This window comes from Pristiophorus japonicus, chromosome 11 (assembly GCF_044704955.1).
Source record: "Pristiophorus japonicus isolate sPriJap1 chromosome 11, sPriJap1.hap1, whole genome shotgun sequence".
In the NCBI taxonomy this organism is placed as follows: domain Eukaryota; kingdom Metazoa; phylum Chordata; class Chondrichthyes; family Pristiophoridae; genus Pristiophorus; species Pristiophorus japonicus.
Window position 1 is genome coordinate 98,284,071 of NC_091987.1, and position 27,453 is coordinate 98,311,523.

Consider the following 27,453-nt stretch of genomic DNA (forward strand, 5'->3'; position numbering starts at 1 on the left):
ATAGTTCAAAAGACCCAAGAATGAACGAAGTTCAGTGACATTCCTGGGAGTAGGTGCATTTCAGATTGTATCCAGTTTTTCCTTAGTCGGATGTAAACCATCTTTGTCTATTCTGTACCCTAAGTATTCCACTGAGTTTTGAAATAACTCACACTTACGAGCAGACACTCGTACCCTGTGCTTCTCTAGCCATTTGAGAACTTCATTCAGTATGTTATTATGAATTTGCCTGCTTGGTGCTGAATTAGTATGTCATCCAAATAACATACTACCCTTTCAATACCTTGCAAAATCTGGTTCATCACCCCTTGGAATATGGCAGGGGCGGACTGCCATATTAAATTGATATAGGCCTAGATGAGTATTTATAGTCAAACATGACTTGGACTCCTCATCTAGTTCAAGCTGTAAGTAGGCATTTGTAAGATCTAGTTTTGAGAAGATCTGACCACCTGTCAGTGTTGTGAACAAATCTTCTATATTCGGCAATATATTGGGGACATTACCCTCTAGAACCTGGTTTACCGTTACTTTATAATCACCACACAATCTTACCTTACCATTGGACTTAGGTACAACCACAATGGGTGTAGCCCAATTACATCGATCTATTTTCCAAATAATGTTCTCAGTCTCTAGTCTTTTGAGTTCTTGCTCAACTTTTTCCTTGAGTGCATATGGTATGGAACGTGGCTTGTCGTAAACCGATCTAGCGTCCTTCTGTACCCTGACACTCGCCTTGAAGCCTTGGATCGGACTGCCCGTTTCGCAGAACACCTTCAGATACTGCTTGATAACCTCATCCGTTGATGAAAATTTCCCTTCCACACAGAAAATCTTACTCCAATCCAGCTTCAGTGAGCTCAACCAATTTCTTCCTAGTAAGGCAGGCTTGTCTCCTTTCACTACTATTAGAGGCAAGTTCTGAAATTGATCTTTATATTTCACCGGTACGGTGATACGATTTACCACAGGAATTTTCTCTCCCAAGTAGCCTCGCAGCTCTATCTTGGATTTCTCCAGTTGAAAATCATGCAATTTGTCGTGGTACAGTGACTCCAGTACTACACTCACGGATGCACCCATGTCAATTTCCATTGGTATCTTGAATCCCACAACATCTATGTGGATTTTGATGCTTTCCAAATCGCTGTCCGTTAATCTCGTGCTCCTGATGACGTGTAACTCTAACATCTCCTCGTCCTGTTGTTCTTCCATGCTATGTAGTCTCTTGGGGTTTCTACTCATAGCTTTTAACGCTGGACTCATAACTTTAAAAGCTGGTTTACCCTTCAGTTGGCATGCCTTCGCAAGATGCCCAGTCTTTCTGCAGAAGAAACACTCTGCCTTCACGTATGGACAACTTTGAGCAATGAGTTGTCCCAGGCACCTATAGCATGACTTCGATGCTCTGTTAGAATTTCCAGTTTCTGAGACTTTGGGCCCCCACCATCTTTTACTTTGAACCTGCAGGTGATTTACCTCGGTTGACTGACGACCGTAATTATTATTTAATTCTCAGGAATATTGTTCGGCCATGCCCATCGATCTCGCTGTCTGACAAGCAATCTCAAAAGTCAAGTCATCTGCCGTCAATAACTTCCTTCTGATCGCATCATTTTTCAAACCACAAACAAAATGATCCCGTAATGCTCGGTTTTGAAAGTTTCCAGAATTACAGTGCATCGATAGCTTTTTTAATGCTACGATGCAATCACTGATATTTTCATCAGTCTTTTGATTCCAAATCCCAAAACGATAGCTTTCAGCAATTTCTAACGGTTTGGGGTTATAGTGCTGCTCCAGCTTCATTTAAATCTTTTTAAGTGTTGTGTCCTTTGGCTCATCAGGCACATGCAGATTACCAGAGTGTCATACAATTCCGGTCCTGCCTCCGATAAGAGGATCGCTCTCTTACGTTCCAACACAGCCCGGTTCTGGACTGCATTGTCTGAAACTTCGATTATGTTATTTGCAGTGAAATACATTTCTAGTCGATCCACATAAGCTTTAAAACGTTCCCGGTCATGTCTATATTCACCCAGATGTCCCAATACACCTGTGGGTGCTGCCATTTTAATCTCTAGCTGTTCAGACCGTGTGCTGTATTTTACCTCGGATTTTGTAGCTTTTTTCCAAAGACAGAAACTTCCAAAGTCTCTCTGTCGGCTGGCTGAATCCTTCACCAACAAAATTTAAACTTTAAATCATCCGAAAAATCCCATCTTATCGCCAAATGTGATATATTCACAGAACACAGCACACACAGCTCCTAACATGGCAGGCAGCTCGGTCGGAAGTCTCCGGAATCTGCCTGGTTCTGTTTATTGCAATTGCAGTACACAATACGTCCACATCCACAGTGTGGCACTACAAACATTACAAACTTACAGACATTACACTTCTATGAACGAGGTGGAACTTAGAGGCCTTTTTCCATTCCATGCTTTCTGATTTTCAGCGATAAGCAGAATCTGATTCATTAATGTAAAGGCAGTGATTACACAATATTTTGGCTTGTGCCATCCTATAACTGTAAGTCTAGATTCAACCATTCCGAGATCAGGGACACATAATGATGTCCACATGATGATGAGTAATAATCAGTACACCCACATTATTCCCAGAACATCTATACTTGGCTTCAGTCTCGAACATTGATTAATTTTGGGAATGGTGCATCATACTACAAATGATATTCAATCATGGTTAACCATCATTCATCATGGAATATAACTTCAGTACTGCTCCGTATATATAACAGCAATATCCTTTCACTCCATTCTTATTTCCCTTTGGTAATATGTGCAACAGCAAAGTCAATTCTCAGAATCCAAACACACGGGGCTGGATTGTCGGTATGTTTCTGGGTGGGCGGCCAGCTTCCAGCGCCCCGCTGGGACATTCGGTGCTGGGTTTGCGGAGGCGTGGAGCAGTGCTGCCCGGGAGAGGCGAGCTGGTGTGCGACGCCCCTGGTTGCGACACCGGCTCGATACTTGATTTGCACCCGATCTGAAGCGCCCCGTAGCGCCCTAGTGGGACCGTCTGTGAAAGCTGGCGGTCCGAGCTGTTGCAGCCGCAGTGAGTGAAGTAACGTCGACCTGTGATTGTTTTTTATTTTTTTATTTTTGCGATTAATGTCGATGTGACGTCAGTAATGTATTGGGAATGTTTTTGGTGTTTATTGTTCAGATTTTCTTTTCCACATATGCCTCTCTTAGGGTGAATTTCCATCCCCTACAGCGGTTGGAAATCTTGACAATCATTTGCTCATTGTTAGACTATGGCTTTGAATTTGAATCGCCATGTGAATCTGGGAACTGAACAGTTTAGTATTTAAAGGTGCAAAAAAAACTAATTGTTTTTGGAGCAATAGAACAGTAAGGACATAGGAAAGTACAGGACCGGAATGACTTTGGATATTTGGTTGGTCCCCCAAAAACTAATACCTCTCAATTACCCAGTCCCTCAAATTACTGTCCAATCCTCTCTTCATTTTGTTCATAGTATCTGCTTCTACTGTCTCCCAGGGCATTCCACATATTTATCACCATCTGCATATAAAATAGTTAAATCTAAACTGTTCATGCATATTCGCACTTCGAAGTTTCAGCTAAGGAGCAGTACACCAGCGACCTCCAAACGAAATCCGCACTTAGCTGGGCCCAAAGGAAAACTTGCTTTGAAATGCTGCAGAGTTGTGTGCAGCGTAGTGGGCCACAGATGCCAGGGGTGCACCGTTGTGCGTAAGCGTACCTGGGACCACGTGGTGCGGTGATCCTTTCACTAACCAATCAGGAAACAGAACTCTTTGATGCCCGACATCAATCAATTTGTAAATTAAATGGTGTGAATACTTATTTGGCAAGTGCAGTACTTGGCTTTAAAAAGCACAGCAAATACTTTGGCGTAAGTACAGATATTTACTGGAAGACTCTGCAAGAATTTTAAAAAAGATTAAAATATCTCATCCCTCAAACCGAGCCTTTTCAACTGCCTGGTAGGTTGATACACAGTGCTTTTATGTGTTCATTTTAAATTATTTATACAATTTTCTCATCTCCACCCATTACGCTGTGCAAACAGGCTCCTGTGCCTGTTTGCACCAGCCATAAATGTTTGCAGTGTAATTGCTGTGCAGTTGGTGGGCAATTAGCCCAAGTTCTCTCCAGTAATAAGAATTTGACAGTCGCAGCAGATGATCTGTCGAGTCAGAACTGGACAGATCGCAAGTTCAGGATTTATCTCTTGTAAGTGCATGCAGAAATCCCAAACTTCCGGTTAATTTCAAAGGCGGTGTAATGGTGTACTCTGAGAGTACGCCATCATAGCGACTGCAAATTCTGCCCCATTATTGTGGTTCTGTTTATCTGTTCCTTCAAGAGTATTGGATACTTGAATATCTCTCCTCAGTCTTCTCTTTGGCAGAGTACAAAATTACCAGGATCTTCAAGCTGACACATGTTTCAGAATCCTGAAGCCCAATTTGATTGGGCGTTTCTGCACTGCCTCCAGTACCTGGGTTTCCCATGCTGTAGAAAGGCGCTCAGAATTGCCCACAGTTCTCCAAATCTGACTGCACGAGCCTTGTACACGCTCATTATCACTGCCTGGGATTGGTGCTCTATCCGTCTGGTCACAAGATCTAGTCAGCTTTCCCTACAGCTGCCACACACAGCCCTGTTGGTTTCAGTGAGCTGTCCGCTAATACCCCCAGGTCCCTCTTTTGTGTTGCATCCTGTAACCTGGTGCCATTTTGCTCATATTCCCTGTTTTTCTCCTCCCTTGTCTCATTACCTTGCAGTTGTCCTCATTAAAGGGGTAATTCCTTGATCTCTCACGCTGAGTGGGGAGCCACATTTGCTGGGAGCATGGGCCAGTGAATTGAGGCTACAATGTTATTGCTTTATCTCAGACATCTACTCCCTGTGAGCACGGATTGACCACGAGCGGCAGGATTGTGGAACTACCTATTAAATGCCATTTGCCACTTATCATCCCACCTTCCCAGCCTTTCCAGATCACTTTTTATTTGATTTATCTTTTTACCTATGGTTTGAAACCCTCCTCAATTCAGTGTCACATGCCAACTTAGAATATTTTGTTTCCGTCATTAGCTCATGGAGCCTCCTCCTCCCGTTTGTTGTTTAATGGTGTTTTAGTGAGGTAATCTGTAAAGATGAGCTTGCTCTGCAGTAACACATGAACAAGAGGACTTTACTGTTGAGGGCCACTGGAGTCTCAGCTAATATAGGCATTGATACTGGATTATGGATCAAAGCAATAAATAGTACAGTTTGAAAATCAGCACTGAATGTGACAGGTTGTTCTTTCACGTTTAGAATGTCTGAGTTTCTTATAACTGTGGGCAAACTAGTGGGTGCAGAGAGATTGGGGGGGGCATGATGGAGGGGCAGAGAGATCGGGGGGCGGTCATCAATGGGGGGGGCGGGGGGCCGGAGAGATCGGGGGAGGCATTGATGAGGGGCACAGGGATTGAGGGGGCATCGATGGGGGGCGGGGGAGGCAGAGAGATCGGGAGAAGCATCGATGGGGGGCTGGAGAGATCAGGGGAGGCATTGATGAGGGGGCGGAGAGATCGGGGGAGGCATTGATGAGGGGGCGGAGAGATCGGGGGAGGCATTGATGAGGGGGCGGAAAGATCGGGGGAGCCATCGATGGGGGAGGGGGGTGCAGAGAGATACTGGTTCAGGGAGGGGGAGGGGGGTTGGGGGTACATCGATGCGGGGGCTCAGAGAAATCGCGGGAGAGCGGAGGGGATAGTGGGGGGGCCGGAGAGATCGGGGAGAAGGGGACAGGATTGCGTGGTGCCTGACCGCTCGAGTAGTTAACAAGTTTGCTTGGTGGGCCAGGGGAAGCACTCCTGCTCATCCTGGCCCACAAGCAGTGCTAGAAAAACACTTACCTGTTCCATGCAGCAGTCCCGGCCTCACTTAAGCTGCTGGGATTCTCGAGACCCAGAAAACCCAGCCGCCCAGCGATAAAGCTGGAACAGAGAAAAAAATCTGAGGCACGCAGATTTGTTAAAATATTTAAATGTGGGACCCACCTCCTGGGTGTGGGTTGGTTGCCCACCCTCTGCCCCGTCTCCAGTAATTCGTGGTGTGGGCTTGGTCCAGGTGGGTTGGGTTCAGGTTTGAGATTGTTTGGGCTGTATGTTTGGCTCTGCTCATTTCCGGGCGGTAAAGTTTGCACCCGGGAACAGTTTGCGCCTCAGTCACCAAAATCCGGTAGCTGGGCCCTGAGTGTGAGGAGCGCTAAGGGAGGCATTACACACCTCTCTTAAAGTGTTAGGCCGGCTGAGCAAGCGAAAATCCTGAGGTAAACAGCCGATCTCGGAGTGCTGTAAGAAAGGCCTGGGGAGAAAAACAAAGCTGAAAAAAAACACCAAAAACATTCCCAATAAATAACTCACGCCACAACATAAATGGCAACAAAAAAACAATCGCACTTACCTGAGGTCGACATTACTTACCTCACTGCAACCGCTACAGCTTGGACCGCCCGCTTTCACAGTGGTGCCAGCAGGGTGCTCTACGGAGTGCTATGTTATCGGGTGGGAGCCAAAAATCGAGCTTGTGTTACAGCCAGGGACGTTGCACACTAGTTCGTCCTCGTCCAGGCCAATATCCCAGCATTGAAGCACTGACCACACTTGATCAGCTCCGCTGGGCAGGCCACGTTGTTCGCATACCAGACACGAGATCCCAAAGCAAGCACTCTACTCGGAGCTCCTTCATGGCAAACGAGCCAAAGGTGGACAGAGGAAACATTATAAGGACACCCTCAAAGCTTCCCTGATGAAGTGCAACAGCCTCACTGACACCTGGGAGTCCCTGGCCAAAGATCGCCCTAAGGGGAGGAAGTGCATCTGGGAGGGCGCTGAGCACCTCGAGTCTCATCGCCGAGATCATGAAGAAATCAAGCACAGGCAGCGGAAAGAACGTGCGGCAAACCTGTCCCCCCGTCCCTTACCCTCAATGACTATCTGTCCCAACTGTGACAGGGACTGTGGCTCTCATATTGGAATGTTCAGCCACCTAAGGACTCATTCTAAGAGTGGAAGCAAGTTTTCCTCGATTCCGAGGGACTGCCTATGATGATGATTGTTGTGTTCCTAACACAGATGAGACTGCACACAGGGAGGTTAAAGTAACAGTGGCCTCAGTCTTTATTACGACACTCCAGAGTGAGTAACAGGCCTTAGGGGCCAGCTTATATACATATTGGGACTTCAGGGAATGCGCTCCCTGATGGCGGAACATGGGAGTGCATGCTTTACAGATACACAACATCAGTCCCCCCCAAAGTCAAAGTGAAAACTATTTGCAAGGTGAGGCGGTTGGGAGCATTTCTTTCCCTGGTGGACCGCCTCGGTACAAATGTCTGTTCTGGTGTGTTGGCTGTGCCCTCGCTGGGCTGGCGTGTTGTTGGACTTGCAGGGCTGTTGGGTGAGCCTGGCCTTGCTGGGCTCTTGGGCGTGATGGGTTCAATTTCCTGGTCCGGGGTGGTCTCGTTGATCCTTTGGGTGTGTGTTGTGGGCTCGAAAAAGGTGGTGTCTGCTGTGGGTTGTTCAGGGCAGTCTGTGAACCGCAGCCTCGTTTGGTCCAGGTGCTTTCTGCAAATTTGTCCATTGTCTAGTTTGACTACAAACACCCTACTTCCTTCTTTAGCTATCACTGTGCCCGCAATCCACTTGGGACCATGTCCATAGTTTAGCACATACACAGGGTCATTCAGATCAATTTCCCGTGACACAGTGGCGCGACCATTGTTTACATTTTGTTGCTGTCGCCTGCTCTCTACCTGATCCTGCAGGTTGGGGTGAACCAGCGAGAGTCTGGTTTTAAGTGTCCTTTTCATGAGTAGCTCAGCCTGGGACATCCTTGTGAGCGAGTGGGGTCTCGTGCGGTAGCTGAGCAGTACTCGGGACAGGCGGGTTTGGAATGAGCCTTCTGTGACTCGTTTGAGGCTCTGTTTGATTGTTTGTACTGCCCGCTCTGCCTGCCCATTGGAGGCTGGTTTAAACGGGGCCGAGTTGACATGTTTGATCCCATTGCGGGTCATGAATTCTTTAAATTCGGCACTGGTGAAACATGGCCTGTTGTCACTGACCAGTATGTCAGGCAGGCCGTGGATGGCAAACATGGCCCTCAGGCTTTCAATAGTGGTGGTGGCGGTGCGCCCCATCTTTATTTCACATTCAATCCATTTTGAAAAAGCATCCACCATCACCAGGAACATTTTACCGAGAAACGGGCCCGCATAGTCGACATGGATCCTCGACCGTGGTCTGGAGGGCCAGGACCACAAACTTAGTGGTGCCTCTCTGGGCACTTGCTCAACTGAGCACACACGCTGCATTGCCATACACAGGATTCTAAGTCAGAATCGATACAGGGCCACCACACATGGGGTCTGGCTATCGCTTTCAACATTACTATACCCGGGTGTGTGCTGTGGAGATCCGAGATGAACGTTTCCCTGCCCTTTTTGGGTAACACTACGCGGTTACCCCACAACAGACAGTCTGCTTGAATGGACAGCTCGTCCTTTCGTTGCTGGATCGGCTTGGTTAGCTCTTGCATTTCAACGAGGATGCTGGCCCAGCTCCCATGCAGTACACAGTTTTTTTTACTAGCGACAGCAGAGGATCTTGGCTGGTCCAAACCTGGCGGGCCATGACAGGTGACTTATCATTTTCAAACACTTCCATGACCATCAACAAGTCTGCAGGCTGCGCCACCATCAACAAGTTTGCAGGCTGCGCCATTTCCACCCCCGTGGTGGGCAATGGTAGCTGACTGAGAGCATTTGCACAGTTCTCGGTGCCTGGCCTGTGGTGGATGGTATAGTTATACGCTGATAGCGCAAGTGCCCACCTTTGTATACGGGCTGAGGCATTAGTATTTATCCCCTTGTTTTCAGCGAACAGGGAAATGAGGGGCTTGTGATCGGTTTCCAGCTCAAATTTGAGGCCAGGTACTGATGCATTTTCTTTACCCCGAACACACACGCTAATGCCTCTTTCTCAATCATGCTGTAGGCCCTCTCGGCCTTAAACAAGCTCCTGGAAGCATCGGCGACAGGTTGCAACTTCCCCGCAACGTTAGCTTGTTGTAATACACACCCGACTCTGTACGACAACGCATCACATGCTAGCACGAGTCTTTTACACGAGTTATACAATAAAAGCAGCTTGTTGGAGCATAAAATGTTTCTGGCTTTCTCAAAAGCAATTACTTGGTTTTTTTCCCCATTCCCAGTTATTAACTTTATGCAATAACAAATGTAGGGGCTCTAAGAGGGTGCTTAACCCCGGTAGGAAGTTACCAAAATAGTTGAGGAGTCCCAGGAACGACCGCAGCTCCGTGACATTCTGTGGCCTGGGCACATTCTTCATAGCCTCTGTCTTGGCATCTGTGGGCCGAATTCCGTCCGCCGTGATCTTTCTCCCCAAAAACTCCACTTCTGTTGCCATGAAGACGCATTTCGACTTCTTCAGCCACAGCCCTACGCGATCCAGTCGCTGGAGGACCTCCTCCAGGTTTTGTAGGTGCTCGACGGTGTCCCTACCCATGAACAATATGTCGTCCTAAAAAACCACCATGCGTGGTACCGACTTGAGTAGGCTCTCCATGTTTCTCTGGAAGATCGCTGCAGCTGACCGAATTCCAAACCGGCATCTGTTGTAGATGAACAGTCCCTTGTGCGAGTTGATGCAGGTGAGGCCCTTCGAAGACTCCTCCAGCTCCTGAGTCATGTAGGCTGAAGTCAGGTCGAGCTTGGTGAACGTCTTGCCTCCTGCCAGCGTCGCAAATAGGTCATCTGCCTTAGGTAGCGGGTATTGGTCCTGTAGCGAGAAACGATTAATAGTTACTTTATAATCGCCGCAAATCCTAACCGTGCCATCACTTTTGAGTACTGTAACAATCGGGCTGGCCTACTCGCTGAATTCCACTGGGGTGATGATGCCCTCGCGTTGCAGCCTGTCCAGCTCGATTTCTACTCTCTCCTTCATCATGTGAGGTACCGCTTGCGCCTTGTAGTGAATGGGTCGTGCCTCTGGGACCAAGTGGATCCGCACCTTCGCCCTGGAAAAGTTTCCAATGCCTGGCTCAAAAAGGGAAGGAAATTTATTAAGAGCCTGGGTACATGAGGCCTCATCGACATGTGACTCGGATGTCATCCCAGTTCCAGCGGATTTTGCCCAGCCAGCTTCTTCCAAGCAGTGTGGGGCCATCGCCCGGGACAATCCAGAGTGGCAGTTTGTGTACCGTGCCCTCGTAGGTGACCTTGACCATGACGCTGCCCAGGACAGTGGTAAGCTCTTTGGTGTACATTCTCAATTTCGTGTGGATGCGGCTCAGGGCTGGTCTGAGTGCCTTGTTGCACCACAGTTTCTCAAACATCTTTTTACTCATGATGGATTGGCTAGCGCCAGTGTCCAGTTCCATGGCTATGGTTAAGCCATTCAATTTTACGTTTAGCATTATAGGTGGACATTTCGTTGAAAATGTGTGCACCCCGTGTACTTCAGCATCTGCCTCCTCTCTCTGAGGCTCGAAATTGCTTTGGTCCACCATGGACCGATCTTCCTCTGCCATGTGGTGGTTAGCAGGTTTTGCAGAGCTTGCAGCTCGTCTGCAAGCTCGTTGGAGGTGCCCCATTGTTCCACAGCTCTTGCAAACATACCCTTTGAAGCGGCATGAATAGGCTAAATGGAAGCCTCCACAATGCCAACAAGGTGTGAATTGCCTTGCATTCAACTTTTGTTGTGGACTCTGAGTCATCTGGGTCACCTGCGGCCTGCTGGCAGTTGCAGACTCGTGTTGCTGCTCTGTACATTTCTGCTCGCAAACATTGTTCCAGTTAATTTATGAACATTGCTAGCACTTGTGTGCTGAGAGATTTGTTTGGTGTTATCACTGGTGGACATAAACGCCTGTGCTATCGCAATGGCCTTACTGAGGGTCAGTGTTTCTACAGTCAAAAGTTTTCGTAGGATGGTCTCGTGGCCAATGCCCAGTAAAAAAAAAGTCTCTGAGCATTTGCTCCAGGTAGCCATCAAACTCACATTTCCTGCAAGTCGCCTTAGCTCGGTGACGTAGCTCACCACTTCCTGACCTTCAGATCGCTGGCACGTGTAGAACCGATACCTCGCCATCAGCACGCTCTCCCTTGGGTTAAGATGCTCCCGAACCAATGTACACAGCTCCTCATACGACTTATCTGTGGGTTTCACCGGAGCCAGAAGATTCTTCATGAGGCTGTAGGTCGGTGCCCCGCAGACTGTCAGGAGGACCACTCTCCTTTTTGCAGCGCTTCCTTCTCTGTCCAGCTCATTGGCTACAAAGTACTGGTCTAACCGTTCAACATAGGCTTCCCAGTCCTCACCCTCAAAGAACTTCTCCAGGATGCCCACAGTTTGCTGCATCTTTGCGTTGGATTCGTGTACTTGTCGCCAGTTGTTGTATTTCTAACACAGATGAGACTGCACACAGGGAGGTTAAAGCAACAGTGACCAGTGACCTCAGTCTTTATTAAGACACTCCAGAGTGAGTAACAGGCCTTAGGCGCCGGCTTATATACAGTGCTCCCAAGGGATGCTGGGATCCCTTGGGACTTCAGGGGATGCGCTTCCTGGTGGCGGAACATGGGAGTGCATGCTTTACAGATACACAACAATGATGATGACACTGGCTTGCCTCTTCTGGGCAGTAATATTCCGCATCCCGCCGAAACCAGCACCAAAAACCCCGGTGGGGCACTGGAAGCTGACTGCCCGTCCGGAAGAGCTTACCGCCGCCATTGCTGCCCCTCTGGGCCGAAAACAGAAGCAGCAACAAGCAGAAAATCCAGCCCTTTATATTTTTATTTCCCACCCGACCCAAACCCATCCACTTTTGCGAGTTAAAATTCCTCCCACTGTCTCTCTCGGTTGATCGAGTTTAATGGAAACTGTAATGTAGCTGTGTTAGAGATAACCTTCAATTGCCAACCATTGCTCCAAATAGTGCAGCTACCTCAGACTACATGATTAGAGAATGGTAGATAGTAGCAGGTTGGGCTATATTAGAAATGTAGGAACAGGAGCAGGACATTCACCTATTTGTGCCTGCTCTGTCGTTTTGTGAGCTGCAGCCATTCTTATCTCTTTAATCCCAATTTCCTTTCTGCATATCCCTTAATACTCTCACTGTTTCAACTATGCATCTATTTCCCTTTTAAATGCCTCAATTGATTCTGCATCTATGCCTTCAAGAGTAGTGCACTCTGCTTTTGTGGGTAGAAATTCTTCCTGGATTTGCTTTCAACCACTTAATTCTACTTCAAAATTATGTCCTCTTGTTCCGGATTCATTTTAGTTAAAAAATTAGCGATGACTGTTGCCGTTCATTTGAGTTCTTGGCATTTTATAGAGCAAAAACAGGATTTCATCTATTTACAGAACGGAAAGTGGGTGGCATACTAGCATGCTGCAGGGCTTGCTGCACATTCACTGTTCGTCTAAACCTAGAGAAAAATGATTACATTTTTTCTTTCTGACCCTGTTATGGTAGGGTGACCATGCGCCCCCGTTCCGGCTGAGGTACTGTGTCCCCTGGCAAACAATTTCCCCGGAAGAGTCCCCGGTTCATGAAATGCTTCCCCGAATACCCTAACTTTTAATTTCATGTGTTGGGATTTACACACAAGTTTCCTGGGTGTGTTCATTTACACTCCTATTACTTCAGATATTAGTTAAAACTGGTGTCATAGCTGAAGATTCCGGGAACTTCGCTGTAGTGGGGCAGTGGGAGTGGCGGGGGACCCGGGTGGATTGGGGCGTGGCGCTGGGGGAGGGAGATTGGGAGTCGGGCATCTTTGGGCCTTGTCCAAATGCGCTTCAGTAGTGTGATGTCACATCCACGGTAATTATATGGACATTTGTTTTGCATTTGTTGTATATATGTTAAAATATAGGCTGCTAAAATATGTTGCCTCTCTACGCTGTACAACTTACATTTTCCGTTCTGGCTACTTTGCTGTGCTCCCACCCTGTGTGGTCCCAGATTTGGTTTAGGAAATATGATCACCCTATGTTATGGGCCAGATGCAAAATGAGTATGATGCATGTTCCTCGTAGATGTGGTTTCACAACACAAACAAGCCTGAGTTTGGCACTGATTCAATCACCCAAGGAAGGATAATGGTAAGAGTGCAAGTGGGGAGGGAAGCGGACTGTTGCTGAGAGATCGAGGTCAGGCACATTGTTAGTATTATGTAAGAAGAGCCATGAATTACAGGTGACCCGCTACACAGCTGCAGATTTGAGACTGATTTTGGCTGTTGTTATTTTAAGTAAATGAAAAATGCTCTTTCCTTTCAAGAAACTCATGGAGAGCAAGAAAGATTGATTTATATAGCATCTTATCATGTAACTCAGAAACATCCTAAAGCACTTCATATACAATGAATGACTCTGAAGTGTAAGTATGTTATGCAGGCGAGCAAAGCAGCTATTTCACACATGTCAAGATGCAATAAACAGCAATGAGATGAATGATCAGTTAAACTATTTTTGGCATTGTTGGTTGGAGATAGAATATTGAGGGAATACCTCCATACTGATATTTAGCATTACTTTCAGTGGCACAAGCTACACCCGATGTCAGAACAACCATTTTGATGCTGACTCAGCAGCGCAGGACGTTGATTTAATCTGCATTGTTTGCTTGGAGAACCATTCACTCTAAAACTAGTTCTTTTTGTATATGGAGTTATTATGTGCGGAAAGGGTTATTGCTGTCTTTGTAGGGATTCTGTTGCTTTGTAAAAGGCAGTCCCCCCCTGCAAAATGAAACAAGTCTACATGTTACTGTGTCACAATCGGGCAGCCCGTCAGACTGCGGCTGCAATCAGTGATTAACTAGCTTTTCAAGGATCTGAATAAGCATTTGAGGGAGTTTGAAAGACGTTTAAACAATGCTTGATTATGGCCAGCAATTTTGCACCAGCAAAGATAAAAAAAAGCAGATTTTCTGAGTCACTGATCCAATAAATGAGAGAAATTAGGGAAACCATATATGGCAGAGAAGGGCATCCCCATCTCCTTCCCCCAACCCCCGCCACTCCCTGAAGAACTTGGTACAGCATGCCTGGAAAGATATTGCTGAAAGGGTGAATGGAATCTCCACTACATTCACAACATGGAGGGACGTGAGAAAGAAGATGGCAGATTTGAACAAACTGGCCAAGGAATACCAGTTCTGCCCTGTATTGGACAGAAACTACTGACAGTAGCTCACTGGGACACGGAAAGTGAAAGTCAAGATGACAGTTTATCAAGGAGCTCACTCACAAGTACACTTGCTATGTCATGTACACAGCACGACATCTCCTAAACTAGACACTTTATTCACCGTTGTCATGGCCATGCACACACAACATTCCAATGCACACACACTGTGCAGCTCCCTGACATTGTTCCTGCTTTCTGACCTTTTGCCTCTCCCATGACTCTTCTGCTTCAAGGCAAGATAGCATTCAAAGAATGGTTACAGCACGGAAAAAGGCCATTTGACCCATCAAGTCTTTGCCAGTTCTATGCAAGAGCACCTCAGCGAGTCTCACTCCCTATCCCCGTAGCCCTGCAAATTTCTTTCTTTCAGGAACTTATCCAACTCCCGTTTGAAAGCTGTGATTGAGTCTGCCTCCACCACCCTTTCAGGCAGTGCATTCCAGATCCCAACCACTCACTGCGTAAAAAAGCTTTTTCTTATGCTGCCTTTGGTTCTTTTGCCAATCACCTAAAATCTGTGTCCTCTGGTTTTTGACCCTTCTGCCAATGGAAACAGTTTCTCTCTATCTACTCTCCCCAGACCTCTCATGATTTTGAACAGCTCTATCAAATCCCCTCTCAATCTTCTCTGCTCCAGTCTAGCCATGTAACTATTGTCTGTAGACTCAAAACTTTTATCACTTTTATTGCTTTCAGGAGCGACACGTTCTCTCCTGCCCTTACACCACAATGTTGTAGCAGCAGCAATAATAAAATCATCATGTGTACCGATGCAACACCTTGTTGCATCACTTTTACAATAGTGCACAAAATATAAACATGGCCAATAATGTTTTGTTTGACATGGTCTGCTTGAGAAAGCCTGGCACTTCAGTATGACCTTGTAATATTCTTTGATTAGTACTGAAAAGGTTTGTTTCATATATTTTTTAGTTACCTTTGATTTATTTTCAATATTGGGCCTTTTTAAGACAGCTCTCTCTCTCTCAGTGAATCCTAAGTGATGCAGAGCAACCTTTGCAAGTTTCGTGTGGCTGTCTGACTGACTAAAATTATGAGCTGTTTGTCAATCCTATTGATTACAGTGACTTCATGTGTTATGGTCTGTTGGATAATCAGGGATGATTTTCTGTCATGGAACTGCTCTCACCAAATACTGATGGAATGTCATTTCAATGCAGGAAAATACATTGAATAGTAAGGACATGAAGGAAAAGCTGATGTAACATTAATGATAAGAACATAAGAAATAGGAGCAGGAGTAGGCCATACGGCTCCTCGAGCCTGCTCCGCCATTCAATAAGATCATGGCTGATATTTGACCTCAACTCCACTTTCCTGCCCAATCCCCATATCCCTAGATTCTCCTAGAGTCCAAAAATCTATCTATCTCAGCCTTGAATATACTCAATGACTCAGCATCCACAGCCCTCTGGGATAGAGAATTTCAAAGATTCACAACCCACTGAGTGAAGAATTTCCTCCTCATCTCAGTCCTAAATGGCCGACCCTTTATCCTGAGACTATGCCCTCAAGTTCTCGACCCTCCAGTCAGGGGAAACAACCTCTCAGCATCTACCCTGCTGAGACCCCTTAGAATCTTAGATGTTTCATTGAGATAACTCTGGGTTGACTGATAATTCTGGGTAAACACAAGTCTGAGCAAAAAAAAAACATTTGGAAACAAGGACCAGAGGATGTCCCCATTAGTAACTGTACACATCTTCAAAAATTAGCAATAAAAAATGTTATGGCAATCATAGCTATTAACATCCTTCAGAGAAAACTTGGCGGTGTTAACTATGGGCTAATTAATGGCTAAAGTGAGTTCAATTCGAACATTTATGATGATATCAGCAGAACTGTGAGATTTAAATACACTCAAATTGTGTAAATTATCACTCATTCGGCAAGAGTTTCTGATATGTCTAAGGAGGCGGATGATTCAGCAAGTGAACTGAAAAACAGGGACCAGAGGGAAAAGTCCCAAACCAACCATTGCTAATATTGATCCCTAGTACAAGATAAGTTAGGTTTATGTGGTGGAAGATTTATCTCATTGGGAGGCTTCTTCAGCTCTAGTCTGTAGCTGGAAACAATGTAATTTTTACAGCACTGCAGTGTAATACAATAGGATTTATTTGCTGTGTTTATATTTTTCTCTTGACGATCAGTTTCTCTGGCTGTAAGTTGCTGCCAGAGATTCCTTTCTCAGCCAGGCGAATGGGCACTCAGGAATGGATATCATACCCATGACCAATGCCACTATATCTTGGAATCATAGTGTACCAAGTGCTGTGCCATGGATTGACAAAGTGTAAGTGGAACTTTATCCAGGCAATGAGGATGGGAGCAGCAGTGAGTGGAAAATTCACACTGCTGCATTATGGAGTCTTCTTCTGAAGTCGGGGTCCAGGCAGTATTGTTGTGGCAGAATAGGGAGAGCTTCATTCTCCATCTGTTGTATGCTATACCTGCATTTGAAGTGTGTTAAGATAATACTAAATAGAGACTAGTTATTTCCGCCATTCAGTGAGCAGGCTGTGAGGCGAGTCTAGGAATCTCACTGATAAGACAGAAAACAAGTCAATGGGAAAGTTATCCTTAGGATGTTCTATGCTCTTGTTGGTTCAGGCTAACATTGATGCAGGTTTGGAGTAGGTTGGCTGCACTTTTTTACAGCATAGGACTTGCAGAGACTAGGGAAGGACAAACAATCCATCCCAAATCATCCGATTTATCTGCCGACTTTTTATGCTAGTCTTACGTTTCCTAAAGCTTGCCTTCCGACTCTTGGCCCATGCAAGTCTCGAGTGGTGGACCCCGTTCTCTAATCACCTGAATGAGTACTAAATGTTGCTGATTGGTCAGTTGTAGCAGTCGTGGGCAGCGTGACATCCAACAGTGTTACGCAAACGACAAAGATAAAATGCTTCAGTGATACAATTACATTGATAGAAATATTTTGCAGCGGTAGAGTCCAAGGGTGTGCCATCTGAATATTTTACCTGTTGATGCTAAAATATCTCTTCAATATTAACGTGTTGCGGCTATTAGTGTTGCTGTTATTGCTATTTTCTTATGTTATTTCACAAATATTTAATTTTTATTCAGTGATATTATTTTATTATCTTTGTATCTCAGTGTCAGCTGTGGCTCGGTGAGTATCACTCTCTAGGTGGGAGGGGCTAGGAGTGAGCAGGTGCTGCTGATTACTGCAGGAGTTGGAGTGAGTTTGTAAAAAGTTGGTGGTTTTTAAAATCAGATTTGAGGCCCTTTTTGGCCCATAAACATCAGCCAGATGGCTGCGGAGGGGCCTGGAGTGCCGGACCCCTCAGAGGACAATGCTCCCAGTATGCATTTAACCAGAGGAGAGAATGTCTTGAGAAGGGAGAATAAAAAGCCCAAAGATTTGGGCCGGGACCTCAGGCGGTTTGGAAAAGAAAACACAGTGGTGGTTCACTGCCAGGATAAGGAGATGTGAGCTTGGGACATCATGTAGGTGGTACACGAGGACTGTGGTGGGGAACAGCCCCAGCAGTTTACATTGTACATTAATGATTAATGATTTAGACGAGGGGATTAAATGTAGTATCTCCAAATTTGCAGATGATACTAAGTAAGGTGGCAGTGTGAGCTGCGAGGAGGATGCTATGAGGCTGCAGAGTGACTTGGATAGGTTAGCTGAGTGGGCAAATGCATGGCAGATGAAGTATAATGTGGATAAATGTGAGGTTATCCACTTTGGTGGTAAAAACAGAGAGACAGACTATTATCTGACTGGTGACAGATTAGGAAAAGGGGAGGTGCAACGAGACCTGGGTGTCATGGTACATCAGTCATTGAAGGTTGGCATGCAGGTACAGCAGGCGGTTAAGAAAGCAAATGGCATGTTGGCCTTTATAGCAAGGGGATTTGAGTACAGGGGCAGGGAGGTGTTACTACAGTTGTACAGGGCCTTGGTGAGGCCACACCTGGAGTATTGTGTACAGTTTTGGTCTCCTAACTTGAGGAAGGACATTCTTGCTATTGAGGGAGTGCAGCGAAGGTTCACCAGACTGATTCCCGGGATGGCAGGACTGACACATCAAGAAAGACTGGATCAACTGGGCTTGTATTCACTGGAGTTCAGAAGAATGAGAGGGGATCTCATAGAAACGTTTAAAATTCTGACGAGTTTAGACAGGTTAGATGCAGGAAGAATGTTCCCAATGTTGGGGAAGTCCAGAACCAGGGGTCACAGTCTAAGGATAAGGGGTAAGCCATTTAGGACCGAGATGAGGAGAAACTTCTTCACCCAGAGAGTGGTGAACCTGTGGAATTCTCTACCACAGAAAGTAGTTGAGGCCAATTCACTAAATATATTCAAAAAGGAGTTAGATGTAGTCCTTACTACTAGGGGGATCAAGGGGTATGGCGAGAAAGCAGGAATGGGGTACTGAAGTTTCATGTTCAGCCTACTCCTGCACCTATTTTCTATGTTTCTATGATGATAGATTGAGTAGACTTGGTCTTTACTCGTTGGAGTTCAGAAGGATGAGGGGTGATCTTATAGAAACATTTAAATAATGAAAGGGATAGACAAGATAGAGGCAGAGAGGTTTTTTCCACTGGTCGGGGAGACTAGAACTAGGGGGCAGAGCCTCAAAATACGGGGGAGCCAATTTAAAACCGAGTTGAGAAGGAATTTCTTCTCCCAGAGGGTTGTGAATCTGTGGAATTCTCTGCCCAAGGAAGCAGTTGAGGCTAGCTCATTGAATGTATTCAAATCACAGATAGATAGATTTTTAACTAATAAGGGAATTAACGGTTACGGGGAGCGGGCGGTAAGTGGCACTGAGTCCACGGCCAGATCAGCCATGATCTTGTTAAATGGCGGAGCAGGCTCGAGGGGCTAGATGGCCTACTCCTGTTCCTAATTCTTATGTTCTTATGTTCTATGCTTGCCGACCAAAGCTGAATGTTGGATTCGAAGTGACAGTCAGTGGCCGAGAGGAGGTGGGCAGACTTTTACTGAGCCTGAAGGTTGGTGATAATTACTTAGATGTATCTTTGCTGTATTCTGAAGAGATGGCGGTCTCATTATTAAACCTGCTGGTTTATGTTGAGGACGATGTGCTGATAAAAAAGTTGGAGTCGTGGGACATTAAACTTTGCTCAGTAATAAAGAGGAGATACTATCCTGGAACGTGGGTAGCCGATGGAACCCGTTATGCAAAAGTGCGGTTCCCAGAGGGGGTGAAGTCATTATCCTACAGTATGAAATTCGAGACAATTGAAGGAGTGCAGTACTTCCTGGTTCTTCATGATAACCAGGCGAAGGTTTGCTATTACTGTCTTGGACATGACCATCTTGTAAGAAGCTGTCCATACCTGTACTATTATAACTGTGGCAAGTCTGGACACATCGCTCAGAACTGCAAGGCAGAGAGCTGTGCTGTTTATCACAAAGGCACCACCCGTTGTGAGTGTGAGGCAGAAGGAAGTTCCTTGAGTGATGAGGAGATGGGAGAAGGATCAGGAGGTGTGAGTGGAGTGGCCAGAAGAGCGGTGCAGGCGGAGGAAACAGTTGCCGAATGGAACGAGGAAAGAGGCCGAAAATTGCGGCACAGAAAACAGGATGGAGATGGTGGAAAACACACCAAGTATGGTGGAAAAGGACAAAGTCAGCGGAGGACATCATGGGTTAGGGACAGAGTCAAGCCATAATATGGCTTGCCTTCAGGTATCCATGGGGGGAGCAGACGTGGGTGTGGGGTAAGTATAATTACTCCAAAGAGAGACAGGGAGTGGTACATCTTGAGGAGCAGGAGGGGGCAAGACCAGGAGAGTATGCAAGAGGCAGGAGACTTAAAGGGGCAGCAGGATGGGAGCGGGGAGACAAAGACGCCAAAAGGGAGCAAGATGGGTGAAGATGCGCCATTGTCCCAGAGAGAGAAGAGTCGGGGAGCAAGAGTCAGCGGTGGAGGTGAGGTCGAAGGGAGTGGCGCTGTTGAAGAAACCATGTTAGTAGGAGGACTCTCGAAGGTAGATTCTGTATCTGACGGGGAACAGGGATGGAAGATTACAGGAGAGCTCGAGAGTGAGCAGTCAGTGGAGGATGGAGACATGGAATTGGAGGGTGGGACGGGGGGGTATCATGTGGAAAGGGAAAGGTTAGTGAGGGGCAGAAGAAGGTAGAAGGGACAGTTCTACGGCCTAAATTTATTTAAGGAAGAGGCTGAAACAGCAGGGAAAGTTCAAACAGGAGGTGAAAAAGAGCCGGAGGCTGCAGGAGAAAGCAACAGCTTCCCAAAAGGTTGGGAATGGGCATGAGAGGAGGGTAGAGCCAGAGATTTAATGATGATGGGGGGATTATCAGGCACACTTCTTTTATTAGGAGTAATGATTACATTGGTCTCGGTTAATATGAACGGATTGAATGGGAGAAGAAATTGCAGCAGTTGTTGCAGTGTTTTAAAGGCATGGACCTGTTGTGTCTGCAAGAAACCGTTTGGGATGAGGAGATCCTAGAAAAAGTTCGGATGGTTTGGGAGGGAGAAGCGTTTGCAAGTTGCGCAAATAATAACCGAAGAGGGGTGGCTGTTTTAGTGAGTTTGTCCATGAAAGAGAACATTGCATTGGTGGACAAAGACATTGAGGGGAGATTTTTACAGCTAAAGGTACAAATGAATTAATTGTATTGTGATCTCTTTAATATCTATGCGCTGAATGACCATTGCAAGCGTCGTGAGTTTTTTCGGTGGTTATTCACAGAAGTGTTAAAGACGGAAAACACTTGTATAGTGGGAGATTTTAATATATTTTTTATCTCGGATGGACATTTCAGCCCAGATGACCTTTAAGGATGATAAGATAAATGTAAAAATGAAGACACATTTAAATTTGAGAGACTTATGGAGGGATTGGAACCCCATAAAAAGGGAGTTCTCCAGAAGAGGTTGTGTGAGTGATGTTTTAATACAGAGCTGAATAGATTTTGTGTAAATGTGGGAAGGGTTAAATTCTGAGGTGATGGAGATTTATTATAAAAAAAGTAATTCTTAGTGACCACTCGGCTTTGGTTCTTAATATTAGGAACAGCAAAGTTAAGATCGGTCCAGGGGTGTGGATTTTAAACAATCAATACCTGAAAGAAATTGATTTTAAAGAAGGGATTTTAATATAATAAAGAATACTCGGAAGGAACCTTTATTCTTGAAAGAAAAAAGAGTTTGGTGGGACAATTTCAAATATGAGGTCAAAGTTTTTTCGGTACGTTTGGGAAAGAAAGAGCAACAGCTAACCGGCGTCAAGAAGAGAATATGAACATAAGGTTTACAGGTATCTGTAAAACAGTTGACGGAGGAATAAGGGAGCAGCGACTAAGTGGAAGGGTTTAAAGGAAGAGTGGGAATTATTGCAAGCTGAAAAATGCAAGGGGGCCATTCTCCACGCAAAGGCTAAAGATGCATTGGAGGGAGAAAGATGCACTAGATATTTTCTAGAGCAAGAGAAGTTGTGACAAAGGTTATCATTAATTGGAGAGTTGAAGGTTGAGGAAAAGATCATTAATGAAAGTGGGGAGATTATGGAGGCAACTAGTAGCTTTTATCAAGAGTTATATACATAACAAGACATTTCCAAATTGGCGATGGAGAAGGTTAGTGCTTTTATTGAAGAGGGTTTAAAGGAGGATGAGAGAAGCATGTGTGACAAAGAAATAGGATTCGCGGAAATAAAAGTAGCAATAAGTGGAATGAAGTGGGGGAAAAGCCCAGGGTCTGATGGACTAAGTGCACAATTTAATAAAGAATTTTTAGAGATTTTAAGTCCATTGGTCTTGGAGCTTTTTAAGGAGATTAAAACTGGGCCCATCTATGAGGAGAGTTATCATAAGCTTAGCTTATAAAAATAAAGGAGATAGAAGGGATCTTAAGAATTGGAGGCCCATCACATTATTAAATGTGGATTATAAGATCTTGGCGAGGGTTATGGCAAACCATACGAAGGAGGTGATGCCGCAGATAGTTTTGCCTTCTCAGTCCTATGGAGTCATAGGCTGGGACATCGCTGACTCTGTGATCTCAAATCGAGATGCGATAGAACTCATGGAAGCTTATGTGCTGAAGATGGATCAAGAGAAAGGCTTTGATAGAATCTCTCATGAGTTTCTATTGATGGTTTTGGAAGCAGTTGGTTTTGGAGAAAATTTCATTGAGTGGATAAGGATTTTTTATTCAAACACATTTAGCTGTTAAATGTAAAGGGTTTTTATCCAAGTATTTTCCAATACAGAGATCAGTGAAACAGGTTTGTCCCGTCCCCATTGTTGTACACATTGGTAGCAGAACCATTAGGTTACATGATGCGAAACGAACAAGGCGTAGGGGGTATTGTGGTTCCCAGTTCCGGGCAGGTGTCAGTGATACACTAATATACAGATGATACGACTTTAATGTTGGGAGATGGGGAGTCAGTGAGGAAAGGTATGGGAGTAGTGGAGGAGTATTGTAGAGTTTCAGGAGTCAGAGTAAATGATAGTAAGTCTCAATGCCTGGTTGTGGGAAGGAGTAGGGAGGAGTGGTTGGAGGAAAGCCCTTTAAGGTGGTGGAGGTTTTAGAAGTTCCAGGGGTGCATATGGGGTGCAAGAAGGATAGGGATGAAGTGGATCGACTAAATTGGTAACCGATTATGAAAATTAAAAAGATTTTGAGAAGCTGGGAAAGAACGTGGTTGAAAGTACAAGGAAGAGCGACAGTGGTGGCAGCTTTCCTGCTATCTAAACTATGGTACTTATTGACGGTGGAGGATATTCCTGAGTGGGTGGAAAAGTCTATCCAAGAGGCTTGTGTAAAGTTTTTATGGGAAAGGAAACCAGCTTTGGTTGCTTAAAATACCATCATTGGACAACAAAATCAGGAAGGACTCAATTTCCCAGGTATTGATTTGAAGAAAAAATCCTTTAGAATTAAATGGGTGAAGAGATTTCTTCAGAAGTCAAATACAAGTTTTTGGAATAGTTGTTTCCAGCATTTTTTTAAAATTAAATGGGATAGGAGGTCAGGAAATATTTTATATGGAATACAACAATATGTTTTTGAAATCAATTAAATCTCTCCCTAGGTTTTATAAGGGGGTTGTGGACACTTGGGCCCAATGTTTTAAAAGTATGCAGTTTATGCCCAAAGGTGCTGAGGAATTTTTAGAACAGCCCTTATTTTTGAACAGGTGGATCAATATTGAAGCAGAAGTATTATTTAATCAAACTTTTATAAAAGCTGGTATTATATATATGAAAGATGTATTATATGAGGTAATTCCAGGTTGGTTGCCGGTAGTGAGGGACATGGTTTGGGAGGAGGATCAGGAGGTAGAGGAAAAAGCAATTAAGATCATGTATGAGAAGATTGTGAGGGCAATGCCACAAGATTGGATGGAAGAAATAAATACGCAAATCTCCAAAGGAGGTATAATGTGTCCCGCTTTTCCAAGCTTTCTGCTGGAGAAAGGGGAGGAGTTGGTCCAATTTGACAACTGTAATACTCAAGCTTTCTATGGTGTGTTTAGAGAATGGTGATTTAAGACACCCGCTAGTCAGGAGTTTTGGCAGAATATATGCCCACAACTGGACTTCAACAGGATTTGGATGGGACTGTGGGTGAATTTTAAATGTCCAGAGTGGATTGAACTGGATTTCAAATTGACTCATAACTGGATTTTTACCAGATAAGATGATAGTTTTATGTAAGATTGGGCGAGTAGAGGTGGCAACTTGCCCAGTGTGTGGGACGCAGGATGAGATTCTGCCCCATTTGCTGGTGTTATGTCTGCAGTTAAAGGATTTTAAGTACTATGTTCGACAGTTGTGGGACGTTTTCTTGCTGGGTGTGGACCGAAGAATAAGAATGGGAATCCCGTGGGATTCAATTTTGAGATGGGGATTGAAAAAGAGTCTGCCCGAGTCTAGTGGAGCGGCAATTCATTTAATGTTCAGTTTGGCTAGATTTGTGATTGTGCAAAGAAGGAATACTCTATTTTTTAAGGGGAGAAGAATAAACCTAAAAGAGTATTTTAAATATAAACTAAAAGATCATTATAAGGCGCTGTGGATATTTTATTCAGAAAAGAATTTAAAGATAGTATTTTATGATCAATTTGTAAAGTACAATAGATTATTATATGTTACAGGAGACAAATTAAATCAGGTTTTAATATTAATATGTGTTGGAGGCTGTGCAGAGCGGCGGAATGGATTTGTATGATACAATGGAATGATCACGATGTTGTAAATGTTCTAAGGGCCCAAAATTGGTCGATGCATAAGGCCCGCCCATTTTTCGGCTGTATGCCGATGGTGCGTCGTTCCAAACTGCCAGCATAACGCCGAGACCGAAGAGGACAAAATTGGTCTATTTTTTTTCGACGTTATGTCGGTGGTATGTCAGCGGTCGGCAGTGGGTGGTATGTAACCTAGTAGTCGATCCAGATCGACTTTCTCTTCGATGGACAGTGCGGCACTGAACTGCGCATGTGCAATTTTTGTCTTTTCTGTTTTTATTACAGAAGCGTTTTGCCCCCGATTTCGGGGGTCAGGGGTCACCCGCGCATGCGCAGTGAGTTGAAGAGGAGAGAAAGAGAGTGAGAAGGAGCAGCAAGATTGTCGACGGGCAGTTACTTTAAAAACACATTTCAGAGTTTAAAAATATTCATAACAACTAATAATTCTACAGTTTGAAGAATACGAAGACATATTTTACAAAGCAAAAATCATAACAATAGAAATATAATGGAAATGTTAAAAAAAAATCCAAGCTAGGAATGTCGAAAAGGATAGGAGGTTGAGGGCGCCCGCTTTCGACGAAACAGAGTTACCTGCCCTTCTCGAGAATATCACAGAGAGATACTTCGAGCTAACGCAGGGTGGTCGTGGAAAGCCCCTTCTCCCCCCTCTCAAGGAGTACAACAGGATATGGGACGAAATTGGAGAGGCTGTGTCCTCCAAAAATACCATGGTACACACCGGGGAAAGGTGCCATAAGAGGTGGAATGAACTGGTGAGGGTAGCAAGAGTAAGTAATGATTTTATTTATGCACCCCCATGTGCCATGTACCATGTAAATGTAGGTTTAGTGTCACACGGACGATTTTATTTATCTTAAGGTTACGCCAATGTATTCATGCTTTCAGGCAATGACAAGAGGATCAACGCAGTGTTTTTTAGTGTGTGTGTGTGTGTGTGTCTGTGTGTATGTGTAACCCTATGTGTGTGCAGTGTTAAATTGATTGAAGATTTTTACTTTAATTTACTTTACTTTCTGCAGAAGAAGTCATCTGCAATAGCAGCCGATCAGTATCGCACGGAGGGGAGGGCCCACAACCCAGGAGCCTCTGACTGAAATTGAGTCCCTGATTGGGGATAGCAACCGTGCCACCATCGGCATTGGAGCTGACCCACTCACACAGGATGGTAAGTTGAATACAATCCAGTCTGTGTTGCGGTCATGGAACGTAACTGTAACTGTAATGTTGGTCTGATGTAATATAATGTAAGTTTATTGCATTGTAACATTGGCCTCATGTGATGTACTGCAATGTTGGGGGCATGTAACGCAATGCATATATGTATTCTGTCTGTGATATGTAATGCAGTACTGCAGCAGTGGTGGACATTTAAGTAAGACTGCAATAAGCCACTGTATTATGTACTCACATAACCCTGAACCCTCCCCTGGTGCCAAGCATTTTTAAATGTTGTTTTGTACTTCCAGACTCGGATGATTCAGACCACACTATCGCAGAGAGATCCACTGCCTCTACCTCTGGCGTCACCCAGCCCTCTCCCGACTTCACTAGCAGAGATGAGGAAGACGAAGAGGAAGAGGAAGAGCCGCTGATCCTGGAGCCAGTGGAGGTGGAGCTGGTGGTGGAGACAGAGGAGGATGCACCAGCTCCATGTGGGACAGCTGGAACATCCTCTACCATGGAGTCTGTATTCAGGGGATTCCCCCATGGCTCCTCTGATTATGCGGGACCCAGTGTTGCAGTGCCTTTGCCGCAGCGACGGAAGTTGCTGTAATCGTGTATCAGGACATGGTGCGTCTGTCACAGGCCAGCGTTGACATAGGTCGACAGCTGCTCAAGGCCATAACTACAATAGCCACAAGCATCGCGGCTCTATCAGAGCGGCAGTCAGAGGATATGTCACGTATGATCACTGCGATGGAACGGACCAACGATGCCGTCGAAGCCATGCGGCAATTGACGAGACCAGGACATGGCGCGGTTACCCTAGGGCATAGTAGTCAGGTCGACAGCACCTGAGAGTGGGGAGCTGACATCATCTTCCTACCCTGAAGCCATGTCTTCCACATCATGAGCTTCTCCTGAGGCCACATTTATCGTACTTGCAATATCTGACCCCCGACAAAAGCAACAGCACTCGAGGTGTGGTGCTGCATGCCAGCTTGGTACCACCACGAGGAGGTCCAGGCTCAGGGGCAGTGGGAAAGGGAAGGGTGGCAGTAAGAAAGGAGGGAATTGTCCCAAGGGTGGTGTAGCACACGGTCAAGGGTGGAGTTGAGGTCATGGTCGAGGACAGTAAAGGGTTTTTTGTTGTACTTGTTCATTGAATAATTGAAGTTTGATTTGTAAAAGTTTATTAAAGTTGTAAAAGTTTGTTAAAGTTGTTATTAAAGTTGTAAAAGTTTTATTAAAGTTGTTAAAGTTTTGTTAAAGTTGTTATTAAAGTTGTTAAAGTTGTTTTATAGTTATAAGTTTTACAAAGTTTAACATTGTTGTATATTTTTGACATTTTTACATAAACATTTGAATTTAATTTAAGCTCTCTTGTACAGTGACAAACTTTTGGGGTAACAGTCATCAGGGTCCCAAAACGCAGCTCTCCACATTCAAGCAAAGCGTTCATTTATAAACCTTCTCACATCTGGTTCCTCCATTAGACAGGTTGTCAGCAATATAGACTGAGATATTACAGGCCCCATTCTTTTTAAATCTCCACAATATTTTTCATTGAAAAAAATATAACTAAAATGCCTTCTATCTTAATCAGTTACTTAGTGCCATTAAAACAGCTTTTCCACTCTAAATTGCACTGCAAAATCACTGTTCACTTCAGAAATACAGAGGTGCTGCTTTAGCTGGCTGTT

General features: G+C 45.0%; 1 long non-coding RNA gene across 2 annotated transcripts; it reads left to right on the forward strand.

Moving 5' to 3' along the window:
* Positions 1–3,029: 3,029 nt before the first annotated feature.
* On the forward strand, positions 3,030–26,886 carry LOC139275810 (uncharacterized). 2 transcript variants are annotated; one of them, XR_011595761.1, is made up of 3 exons: positions 3,030–3,081; positions 25,609–25,754; positions 26,056–26,886. It is a non-coding gene; the product is annotated as an uncharacterized lncRNA (long non-coding RNA). The 2 variants fall into 2 exon arrangements; XR_011595760.1 differs by lacking the exon at positions 3,030–3,081 and adding an exon at positions 25,008–25,356.
* Positions 26,887–27,453: the final 567 nt, after the last annotated feature.